This window comes from Danio rerio, chromosome 20, assembly GCF_049306965.1.
Source record: "Danio rerio strain Tuebingen ecotype United States chromosome 20, GRCz12tu, whole genome shotgun sequence".
Classification (NCBI taxonomy): domain Eukaryota; kingdom Metazoa; phylum Chordata; class Actinopteri; order Cypriniformes; family Danionidae; genus Danio; species Danio rerio.
In genome coordinates this window covers 55,940,796-55,953,399 of record NC_133195.1, presented here as the reverse complement: position 1 = coordinate 55,953,399, position 12,604 = coordinate 55,940,796, and the positions used below count along the sequence as shown (strand labels likewise).

The 12,604-nt window shown below is 38.9% G+C and overlaps 2 protein-coding genes and 1 long non-coding RNA gene across 6 annotated transcripts in view; 1 reads left to right on the top strand and 2 right to left on the bottom strand.

Annotated features, from left to right (window-relative positions):
- The window catches only part of pycr3 (pyrroline-5-carboxylate reductase 3), a 547,472-nt gene that overhangs the window by 414,335 nt on the left and 120,533 nt on the right, over positions 1-12,604 (bottom strand). The gene's annotated exons all lie outside the window — the stretch shown is intronic.
- si:ch211-221n20.8 overlaps positions 1-12,604 on the bottom strand; it is a 142,370-nt gene that overhangs the window by 64,720 nt on the left and 65,046 nt on the right. The window lies entirely within an intron of this gene.
- On the top strand, positions 6,077-8,819 carry LOC100004253 (uncharacterized). The gene is made up of 4 exons (XR_659245.4): positions 6,077-6,120; positions 7,255-7,343; positions 7,436-7,501; positions 7,807-8,819. It is a non-coding gene; the product is annotated as an uncharacterized lncRNA (long non-coding RNA).

Below are 12,604 nucleotides of genomic sequence, written 5' to 3'. Positions count from 1 at the left end.
CAGTGACGTCCGAAGCTTTATTTTCACCTATAACCACGTGACTGCTTCCAATTTTGATTCTAAGGTTTAAACACCCTCATAGTAAAGTGTATAGCGAGAGATTAGGCGTCAATTACATACATTTGTACGGTTTCAAAGCACTGCACCAGTCCCACACACCAGTAATGAATCTAAACTACAATAGTAATTTTTAGTAAAAAGGTTTTGAACCATACTAAAGTGTATTAGCGTATTTTTTACAACTATCTTAAAAAAACCACTGCATATTGTAGTATTGTGTTTAACAGAGACCAGCCGGTGAGTGCAGCCCTGCAGCATCACACAAATAGCCTCTTCCTAGAGCATTCGCCTCCCATGCAGGTATCGCTGGGTCTATCCCAGCTTGGGACAGGACTAGTTGTAATATGATAATCTTTTGAATACCTTGGATTTTACTACAATCATCAGTTGTGTAATGTAATATATCTTGTGTAAAAACTACAGTAATTGAGTAATTTGTTTATATTGCTGTTGTTGTATTACTACATGAATGAGTTGGTCAGTTGTGAACATTTGACATTATGGCAACACAGTGCTTTCCCACACTTTCACCAGAAGAGGTCCTCATCGAGCTCTGATTTAGAAAGCTTCAAGTAACGAACCTTTGTCTGATACAATTGAGTCGAGCGCTTCACTGGTTCAGAAAGCTTCATTTTACCATCACTTGCATTTCTGAGCAGCCCTCCTTCCTCACTACCGCTGAAAACGCACATCACGTGACCACACACACTCGTTCACACACAGACACAGACGCACACACATTGTCATGCGCTCGAGAAAGCGGGTCCAGACAGTCAGCCGGTCAGTAGACTGCTTCCATCTTTTACTTTCACACTAGTGCTTAGTCATTTTAGTGCACACCTCAGATACTGTTGGCTGGTTCCTGTTGGTTGTGCGTCTTTTTTACCGACGCCATTATAACGACACAGATCACTGCCTATTCACGAGTCCCGCGGAAAAAAAGTGATTGACAGGTGGTAATTATGTGTGTATCTTGCCTTTATTCATTTACTGTATGATTTGTTTATGGGTAAAACAAAGACCATGCAGGTCAGGTAGTTTAAACGGTAGGCTACAAATAATTAATTCGTTATTAATTAATTATTCATAATCGAAAATCGAATCGTGACTTTAGAATCGAAAATGTAATCGAATCGAGGATTTGGAGGATCGTGACATCCTTACTTCATTCTGTTGAAAAACATGAACAAAACACACACTTTCACATTCAGTACGTCACGAAGACTGTGGAAAACACTGCAGAGGCTGTACGTTTGGTCTGTAATCAGCAAATTAAGAGGTACTGCTAAGAGTAAACGATTGTCTGTATATTTATTGAACACTATTCTGCATTGTAAGAAAACACTCCAGGATTGCATTTCATTTCTGTAAAGATTTCCTTTTTCATCGCTGCATCATCGACATGTACTCATCATCATATACTCTCATACTATGATGTCAGCTTGTAACTTACTGTCATGCATTTAATGGTTTCCCCCATTAAAGTGTGTGTTAACCGTGTGTTGTGTGCTCTGGACATGCGTAATTCTCCTAATACTTTTTAAAATATATTGTATTTATTCAGCCTCATCACATAGTGTCAAGCTTAGTGCAGCGACACACATCTTAAAGTAGGGCTGGGCGATTTGGCAAAAAAATAAAATCTAGGTTTTTTATAAAGTTTGACCGATTCACGATTTCGATTTTTTTTATTGTGTTACTCGTCTTCTCAAAACATTACAACAACATGACTGAAGTAACATTCTCTATAAAAGTAACTTGGAAAAACCATCTGGTTAAGGAACATTGTAGTTTTAATGTCATACAAAAATCGGTCAAGGTGTAAATAAATGTAAAACAAATTCACAAGTTAAATAGCGTTGCTGAAGATTTGAATAAGAAATATTTGTGTAAATATTCCCGTTGCAGGAATACAGAGGTACTGTTTGCAAGTTTTGCTGAGCCAAGGAAAGATTGGCTGTCAGCTCGGCTTTGACTTTGTCTTCTGATTGAATGTCAGGTTGTAATGATGCTGCCTTTTTCTTAAAAAGATACAGTGGAAGAAAAGGACTGAACATGTAAACTGTAAAGCCTAATTTAACCCAATGTGTGAAGTTGTGGACGTATAGCAGGAGCAAATAAAAGCACCAGATGTGTGTCTACTATAAAATAATATATTTAATTATTTTTCTTTTTCCCCCTTTTAAATACCGATCATTTGATGCGCTTTGCTCCACTCTCTGTATCATGCTGCCTGATCTGTCTGGTTTTCAGCTAGATCCGCTAAATGACGTCATGGGGGCGGGTACTTTCACTTTCACTGCTACAGTCCCTCACCTCTGCTCGTGTTCAAACCAAAAGATCGGCGCGGTTTTTCACATGGCAGGCTTTTACGTCCTTCATACGTGTTGAGATTGAGTTTATCGACTTGATGAGGGAATATGTCTTGACAATCCACACAGACGTGACTCAGACTAATGCAACAAGTAAAATCCTACATGACTTTAACAGGCAGTCAAGCAGGTCGCACACCAGGGGCCTCATGTATCAACGAAGCGTACGCACAAAAACTTTGTGTTCGCCAGGTTTCACGCTCAGAATCGCTCACGTTTAGAATTAATAACGATGAACTGAACGTGGGAATGTGCGCAGCTCCACCCCAGCTTCATGGCTGGCATTGGCGACTCCTAGAGGCAGTTGTGTTAAATTACTCTCTACAAAGTGTCTGAGCATTGCAATGGCAGCTGTATGAGACGGGTTCACTAGCAGGTATATAAGGTTTCCATACCATACAGTTGACCAGCCAAACATTAAAGCACAATTTGCAGCAGTCGCCTGTTTTCCCAATGTAATCTGAGCGATCTACTGCACGCACATTGCTATAAAGACACTCTCTGAAGATGAACTTGCATGCGTGAACAGGGCTCAAAATTAACTTTTTTACTTGGTAGCACCGGTGCTCCCAACTTCAAATATTGAGGAGCACCAAAAAAGATTTAGGAGCGCCCACCAAAAATGAATAAGCACCGCTGCAAATAGTTTTTTAAGGGATTTATTGTATTTTAAAACAACATCAATAGGACTAACAAAAACCAGAAACAACTATCGAACTAATGCTGTGATGACTTGATATTTGTGTGCAATAATTCCAAAATGAATGTCTAATAATTATAGAATATTAATGATAATGAAAATGACAATAATAGTAACAATGAACTGCCTTGAACGTGCATGAATATCTGCTATAAAAAGTCTGTTACTTTATGAAAAATAATTGTAGTTTGCATCAAACAAAAATGAAGCATTGCAGTAAGAAATATTGATTTTGTACTGCTGTTTTTATATGAATGTCAATTTAATAAATAATAATTCTGCTACAAAACGAACAAAATATTATAATAAATCATTCAATTCAATGCTGAAAGCTGCAAAGCAGTCATCAGTAAATAAATAAAAAATAATATACACCTCAAACAAGAATAGACAAGAGAAACACTTCTATCACTCTTTAAAAGTTTTGGTTTCAGTTTGTGTCAATTTAAAGGTTCAGTCTGAGCTGATCTTCATTTTTCTGTGTTAGTGGAAAGCAGGCGAGTCAGCCGACCCAATATATGAGCAGGCAGAGCAGGATTCTTGCTGTGACCACCGGCGCAATACCGCTGTTTGTTATGATGAGCCGCAGATTCAGTGTAAACTTAGTAAAGGCGAGCTTCTTTGGCGATGATATGTACAGTATTAGATTTGACTTTTAGCGGACATTTGCGCTGAACACGCAGTGAACGCAGAGATTCGGGCGCCTTCTCCGAAAAGCACGTACTCGATTGATCTCAGCTGGCAGATCAATATCCATCACGTGTCATGATCGCTTTCATCTGCGCCCTCAACTTTAGGTGGGGTTTGCAAACCTGTGTGCTTTAAGTTTTCATTCTTCAGCCGTTTGCATTTCCCGTGGTCATAAAAGCTCCTTCCCTGTCATCTGACAGCGGAATACCTTGAGTGATTGACAGCTAATATGAACCAATATAGCGGCAGGGAAGAGCGATTCAGCACGTTTTTACAAAAAATCAAAACAGGTCGCACTGCAACCAGTATCTGCAGTCGCACTAATGCGCCCAAATATATTATGAGGTCGCATAGATTAATTTTCGGCCGCATATGCGACCAAAATGGGGGTGAGTTCATTAGACGCTGGAATCGAATCGAGTTCATGCTTGAACGTGTCAAAACATGTTGATATGCGTTTTACGAGCTGCGCCATTAAACTGTTTAAGGTACAACACATTTTACCCCTATAAATCACACTCTTTCTTTTTTAATTCACTCAGTGCGATGTTCAGATTTAACTGTGTTAACCGCATCAGCTAAACTCTCCCACTCTATTTTTTTCTTTTGTTATTAATTCCGGAGGACAAACTTGCAAAAACCACAGTTTTCCTACGGTCTACCTCTGAAAGCAGCACCTCCAGTTCACATTCTGTTCAGAGTTTCTCTTCTTGCTTTTGCCGTTGCTTTTTCGTTGGGTTTTGCCAAAGTAGAGTCATTAGCATATTCATACGGGGGAGGAGGCAGGGAGGGGTTTTGTGCTTGTGCATGTTGCGCTCAGTTTCACGTTCATTCGGATGTACAAAAGAATATGCGTGAGATTCGGCGTACGCAGTGTTTCATACATCTGAATTTTTTTCTGCGTGCGCACATTTACAGCTTTGTGCTTACGCAATGTTTTAGTATGATTTCCACGCAAGTCTTTGTACATGAGGCCCCAGAAGCGCCGCGACACGACCCGCACATGACAGTTTAAAGTATCACACACCAAACGTGCACATTCGCATGATATTTAACATGAAACTAATCAGATGACGCTCTGTGACGCGGCTGAAAAATGTACTGCGTTGTGAGTCGTGGCTGGGCGGCGCCGGTGTGTGTATACAACCTGTTTAAAATTCTAAAACCATGGCGCTGCGTGGTGCTGCGGAGCGCGTGGCCGAGAGGCGCTTCTGGTGTGCTTATTGCTTCATACAGAAAGTGAACCAAAGCACATTGGTGCCATTATAATGTATTAAATGTATATATTTTCTAAAGATCGCGATTTCATGTAGAATTAAATCGTCGTCAAAACGTAAATTCGATTTAATCGAAAAAATCTGAAAAATCGCCCAGCCCTATCGTAAAGCATACAAAACAAGGAAAATATTAGAGATAATATGAACACAGACATGAAATAAGGAAATAATCATTTAGAAACATCAATAAAAACATATTATGACTTATTATGCCACTTTATACAAGATGTAAAATACGTCTCTGATGTCTCGAGAGCAGGGGTTTTCAAGCTTTTTAATCTCAGGAACCCTCAAATATGATGATTCCTTGCAGAAGACCCTTTTGCCTAAAGTTTAAAGGCACTTTTGTATTTCAAGTATAAAGATGTAAACTAAAATTCTGTGTAACGTAAAGACATTATTGTTCATATTTCACAGGCATGTCAAATGGTATTGTTTTGAAAACTGTTTATTTTATTAGTTGGCAACTCACTATAGCCAAAAATGATTCTCAAACTTTTTATATTTCATAACAACAACAACAACAACAACAAAGACGAATGTTCACATTAACTGAACAAGATAGCTTTTCTAACTAAGGCACTGGTGGATGAAAAGTTTTTTTCCCTGTCTTGTATTTATGGAAAATTGCTAAGTGAAGTTTAATTTTAAACTAATTTCGAGAAGAGCATGTGCTCATGATTGACCCAGGATCCTCCAATCAGAGGATCCCTAGTCACTATATATATATCCTCATTTCCTTTCTACAGCTATCTTCGTCTGGAAAAAACTCCCCTCCTCCCACCTTTATCCAGAATGGGCGGCACGGTGGCTCAGTGACTAGCACTGTTGTCTCACAGCAAGAAAACCAATGGCGTTGTCTCCTCGCTGGAGAAGGGTAATCCTGCACAACTGGAGTGGCTGCCCTCTCAGGACCGCATTTTTAGGACCGCATCTTTAGGACCCTAGTTTTTTGTGACAGCGTCACCTGTCGGATTGGATCATGGATGCGCTAATGGACGACACGGATGACAAGGAAAGTGTAAGTACCGATTTTTCTATTAAGTTTTATTTTAAACTGTTAAAGTATGTGTTTATTTTGTAATGCTGCTGTTTTATACTGTGAGTTTATGCAGAAATGCCAGATTAGCCTGCATGATTTACCCCACTTTTAAGGGTCTGGGACAAAAATGTTACGTGACGATTTTTTTTTCCAGAAGAAGAATAAAATATTATAATAATAAATATGGATAATTTTACACAGCCAGAGTGAGAGGTGTTATAACTGTTAATACTTTTCTAGAGTTCGTTTTCTAGTTTGATTATACGACGTTCGTAACTCGTGACCATGGTTTAATGAAACATTGTTGATTTAATGGCTTGTTGACTTAACGGCTAATGTGCTTAGTGACTCATGCATTAAACTAAGATGGTAAAAGCACGTTTGATGTAAGAGTTTCAGATTTATCTATATTTTACTGAATTCGTGTTATTCGTTGTATTACATTAGCACATTAAAAATTGTGCTGACTGCCTGTTTGCCCCACAATACTGTATGTGGGGCAAATTTACAGCAAATTTACAGCATTAGACTGATGATTTGTCATCGTTTTACAGTGATGAATGAGATTCTGAAAGTTAGGCTTATTCTGCAGGTCTTAACCATATAGAGTCTCATATCTTTAATATATATATACAGGTATGTTTTACCTGGCGAATAAGAAGTGATGGCCAATATGATTGGATTGCTTAGGCTCATTGTAGGAGGAAAAGAAAACAAACTACAGGATGATTTTCATTGAGGTTATCTCAAACTGTTGAGTAACACTTTATAACATCTGCATACTATAAATAAATAATTATTAAGCATTTAATAACTAGTTAATTTATTAATATTTTATTTGTTTAGCATTAACTCTACATTTAATAGACATTGATAAGCAGTTTATAAATACAGTTACAAATACTAGCTGTGTTCTTGAGTTTATAGCATATCTATAATGAAGTGCAGCTTATCTGTGGTGTTCATTTTCCAGAGGAATGTCTGGCCAAATAAGTGTAAAATAATATAATATAAACTGCATGCTGGGTGCTACTCATTTATGAATCCATGTAAAATGATTTGCTGTTCTGTGGTAGTATTTTAGTTCATATTTAAATGATTTTTTTTTCATAGGCCATCGTACATCCTCTGGGTGTCTTGAGGAGCTGGTCTTTGGATGATGCTGAGCAGGTCTTTCTCTCTGGTAAAGATTATCATTACAGGTCAGAATATAGTTAATTTTGGCACAATGCTCAAAGAGCCTTTTTGTTACTGGTATATATGTTAACTCAACAGTGATTGTTCTCTATTTCAGTGAAGTAAAAGAATTTAACAGACAGATTTACAAACAACTGACGAAAGAAGGGAAACCATTCAATAGGTGGGTATTGCTCTTATATACTTAAAAATATGGAGTTGGGAGTAGTTTCCTGTTTGGTTCTCCCAACAGTGCATACGCTTAAGCCAGAAATATATATATATATATATATATATATATATATATATATATATATATATATATTATAGCTAACACTGTAAAGCAAATGTTTGTTATTATACCTCTTATATTAAATATTAATCTAGATTTAATTTCATAACAATTGATTAACCTTTTGAGTTCATATACATTGTTTTACATATTCAAGAATATATATATATATTCATTCATTTTCTTTTTCGGCTTAGTCCCTTTATTTATCAGGGGTTGCCACAGCAGAATGAACCGCCAACTTATCCAGCATATGTTTTACACAGCGGATGCCCTTCCAGCTGCAACCCAGTACTGGGAAACACCCATTTACACTCATACACTTGAACATGGGGAGAACATGCAACTCCACACAGAAATGACCACTGGCCCAGCCGGGGCTTGAACCAGCAACCTTCTTGCTGTGAGGCGACGGTGCTAACCACTGTGCTGCCCTATGTGCTGTATGCGGGTGAGTGGGATTGACAAACCACTTGGAGGGAACACTCTTGCTGTCTTAATGCAATAGACATTTTGTTATAAATAATCATGTGCGTTTCATGTTTATTCATATAACTGCTATTTTATCTCTTAGCACTTCATTTTTGTCTTGATATTTAATATCTCTTGTTTAAATACACTATGAACAGCAGCTGCGCTAATTATTTTCCTTGTTCCCTATTTCCTCCTGGGGATATTCATCCAGAGGCCTCTAGAGGTCGTAACCTGTGAAGAGATGATGCCACCATAGAGGACTTCTAAATGTATCCATAATCCTGAAACAGACCGTATCATGAGCAGATGCTGTGGTGGTCATAGAGAAGTGGAGAGCATGAGACTGATTAATGAAAGACCCCAGTGACAGATGAGTGCCCACATTGACCCTGTGGTCCAGACTGAAAACCAGCTGGTGACCTACTCACACCTGCAGCTTCTCCACGATGGACGCCCAGTGTTTGCCTCCAGCGCCTAGACTGCAGCTCTGCACGTGAAGTGTGGCCAGAAGAGAAATGGTTGTGCCCAACTGAGCCTAGTTTCTCTCAAGGTTTATTCCTTCCCTTTCATCAATTTGTAAAGTTTTGTTCCTCCACTGTTGCCAATGGCTTGCTTGGTTTAAGACTTGTGGAACTGTGCATCGATGGATTTGCTTTTTTTAGTGTTTGGACTTTCAGCAGTGAATACTAAACCACACTGAACTGAATTTAATAAATGTTAAGCTGCTTTGACACAATCTACATTGTAAAAGTGCTTTAGAAATAAAGATAAAATTAATTGAAATTGAATTGAATATTCAACAAGTATCCATTTTTCTCAGAAAACATATTTATAAAGGTGCTGTTGACTTGAAATTTTCACCAGATGTTGATAACAATTTGTAAAGTAATTAGATTTGTTTTCTATTCATATATATTTTTTTCTTTGGTTTTTAGGTCAATAGCACCTTTTAGAAATAAGTTTTCTGAGAAAAATGGGAACTTGTTGAATACTTATTTACCCCAGTGTGTATGTATATATATATATATATATGTGTGTGTGTGTGTGTGTGTGTGTGTGTGTGTGTGTGTGTGTGTATGTATTTATATGTATGTATATGTGTATATATATATATATATATATATATATATATATATATATATATATATATATATATATATACTTGAACTTTCTTCTTCACTCTCATTCACAGGAGCTAAAGTCTACAGCCAGTTTGAATGCAGCAACTGAATAAACAGTGGGGTCATTTTTGTGGTTGAATTGCATTAATAAAAATAAAAGTGTGGATAATTATATAAATGTACATTCTTGAATCATCCTTGCCTCTCTTGTCTCTCTAAAACCTTTACAACCTGGTTTTAAATTAGTAACTGCAAATGCTGATCCCATTTGATTTCAATTTATTTTCCTTAATACTGAGCTAATTAGTTCAATGTAATGGGGTTCATCAATATACAGTATTTTTCAAGGAATTTAAGATTTTTAAGCCACTCAACTCTATTTATTCATTTATATTTTAGGTGTAAATTTATTTGTTTCATTTTAAAATTGTTACTTAAAGCAGGCGTTTTACACTTTAACCTCTGTAATAAAAGTGCCTGAAAGTTTCCGCTATATAATCCAATTCGGTAGGTGGCGCAGTTACAAAACGGGTCCTAGAAATGCAGTTTCACTATGTCATCCAATCCGGTAGGTGGCGCTTCCGCAATAAACTAGGGTCCTAAAAATGCGGTCCTAAACATGCGGTCCTGAGAGTGCAGCTACTCCAGTTGTGCAGGATCATACTATTGCCTCGCTGGGCCATCGGGTATTTCTGTGTGGAGTTTGCATGTTCTCCCTGTGTCCGAGTGGGTTTTTCCCGGGTTCCCTGGTTTTCTCCCACCATCCAAATGTGCTCTATATTATAGACAAATAAGCCTAAATCTTTTTTCTAATGTCTTACTCTCAGGAAGTTCGCCTTGGCCTCAGCAGCGGGGGAGTTTAAGGCCCCGTTTACACTAATGCGTTTTAGTTTGAAAACGCATAAGTTTTGCTACGGTTACACCAACCGTCCACACTACGCCGGAGTTCTCGAGCGCCGAAAACGGAGCGTTTCGAAAACGCTGGAGAGGCCGTTTTCATTCTGAAACGCTGCTGCTCCGTCTCAGTGTGGATGATGGAAAACGGAGACATCTGAAAACGGAGGCGGGGCTGCAGACGTTCGCCTCTCTGATTGGGGCTTTTCCTGAATATTAAGTAGCCTAACACGCACAGTTCAGTCCTGAATCTTCTCCGTGTAAGTTCAGACTTCGCAAGTTTGATCAAGGCTGCAGTCTCTTCTTCTCAGTTTGATATGGAAAAGCAGACTATACCGAGGACACGGGTAAATCTTCAAAGGGAACAGTGTACTTTATAACTTCATTCACATCACCCTGGCTTCGTTGTTTCACTTTCTCAACAATAAAATGTAAACATGATTTAAGGAACTGCCTATTTTCATTTTAATATTAGCAACTTAACAGACAGCAGAAATGTTGAGGCGCCGTGCTGTATAAGATGAGCGTCATCTTCACTGTCTGGATATTTATAACAAAACGGAGCCGATAACAACTGCCTCCTTTCAATTTCAGTGAAAATACGAAACATGCCCTCTCTTTTGCTGAGTATCAGTTTTAAGAATCGATAATGGCCATTTTAAAAGCATAACATACAATAAGTTTATACATTATAGGAAATAAAGGCAAGCGATAAGTCAATATACAGAATGTACGTGGTTACATTAATCATTAACTTATCTTTGCGCTCAGCCAAAATACGTTACCTGAGAACAAGTAATAGATTCCAATGCCCAAAGTCAGGGAATATGTCGTTAGATAAAGACAACAAGATGAATGAAATATCCCGTTTAATAAATATAGTGAGATTAAATCCAGCGGGAGATGCTTGATGAGAAGTCCGACTAGCAGAGATCTCATCTGTGTAGATGGGCTGCAGCGCTTGCCCGAGAGCGTCTGTGTGGTCACGTGATGTGCGTTTTCAGCGTTTTGGTGTGGACGGAGAGCAGTTCAGAAACGCTGGGTAAACCACTAGTGTTCACGCGGATCGTTTTCATTCTAAAACGCCGTTTTAAAACTAAAACGTACTAGTGTAAACGGGGCCTAAGATCGACCTGAGCTCAATCTCCCCTCACCCTGCGAAAGGGGGGAGCTCTGGGCTTGAGGATCTCTTGAGCTCAGGGCTCTCTCCCGGGACAGCACGCCAAACAAGCTACATATAAATCATGAGCTAGGTGTGAACTCTTGAAATATTTCCATTGCGTCTGGTTACTGTGTTGTCTGACAAAGGCAAACAATCTACCTTTCGTGCCGCTTCCTCTCCAAATAACTTTGACGATGTCTTTGGTAGCTGGTAATAGCAATGCTTCGCCAACTGTGTGCGGCTTCTTAGCACGCGCGATGTGGAGTGATGCCAAATATGAGGCTTTTAAACACCTCTCAGGGACTGATGCTTGCTGCTAAAAAATACTAGCCTGCCGGGTCAAACACAACTCCTGATGTTTTAATAGTCGATTTTTCTGCCTCATTGGGAAGTTTCTGCTGTAGATGGCGCTTGAGCTTGGAGAGTTTCATGCATTCGTTGGAGACAATCTCTTGAGAAAGAACACACTGGGGTCTATCTACTCCCTGCTTTAACATGCAGGTAAAACCAAACGCAATGTAAGATTCATCATGCTTTCTGGTTACCTCAACGCTCGCCAAGTCAGATTTGCATGATTTGCAAATCTTTCCATCATCTGTCCTGCACTTACAGCCGCTAACTGATCCATTCAACTGTATGCAAAATCTTAAAGAGCGCAAAGGATTTTGGGATAAACACATTACAGTTAAGTATCCACTGATATAAACCATAAAACTATATATAGATTAATAGTTTATAGTCGTTAATAATTTTAGGATTGGGAGTATCCAAATGCGATGATGGCGGAGTAAGAAGTCGCACGTTTCTGCTCTGAATATTAGTTTCAATCACTTTGACTAATCTGAGTTCTCTACGCGTTTTAAGCGTATCTGATATTTTACATAAGATTAACAAGACATCGTGACAGCGTTTATAACCTAATATGCCGAGAGGTAATGCAAAAAAGAACACTGGAATAACTGAGGAGGATAACGTGCAAGCGTCGGGTATGGCGGCTTCGACACAGGGAGACGACATCCGCGAGCTTCTCGGGGGCATCAGATCAGAGGTCGCAGCGCTCAGAGTGGAGATTCTTTCCGAGCTAAAAACCTCCATTTCAGCTGTGAAAGCATCGCTGCAAACCCAGGGGGAAAAATTGAAAGATGTCGAGGAATCATTAACCAGCGTGGATGGCCGTGTCACTTCTTTGGAAACTGCATGCGCAGCTCTGACCAAAGACAACGAACGAATGAAAATGAAACTCGACGACTTAGAAAATCGCTCAAGAAGGAACAACGTGAGAATAATTGGCATTCCTGAGCACACTGAGGGCGCGCATCCAACCGCATTTACTGAAGAACTTCT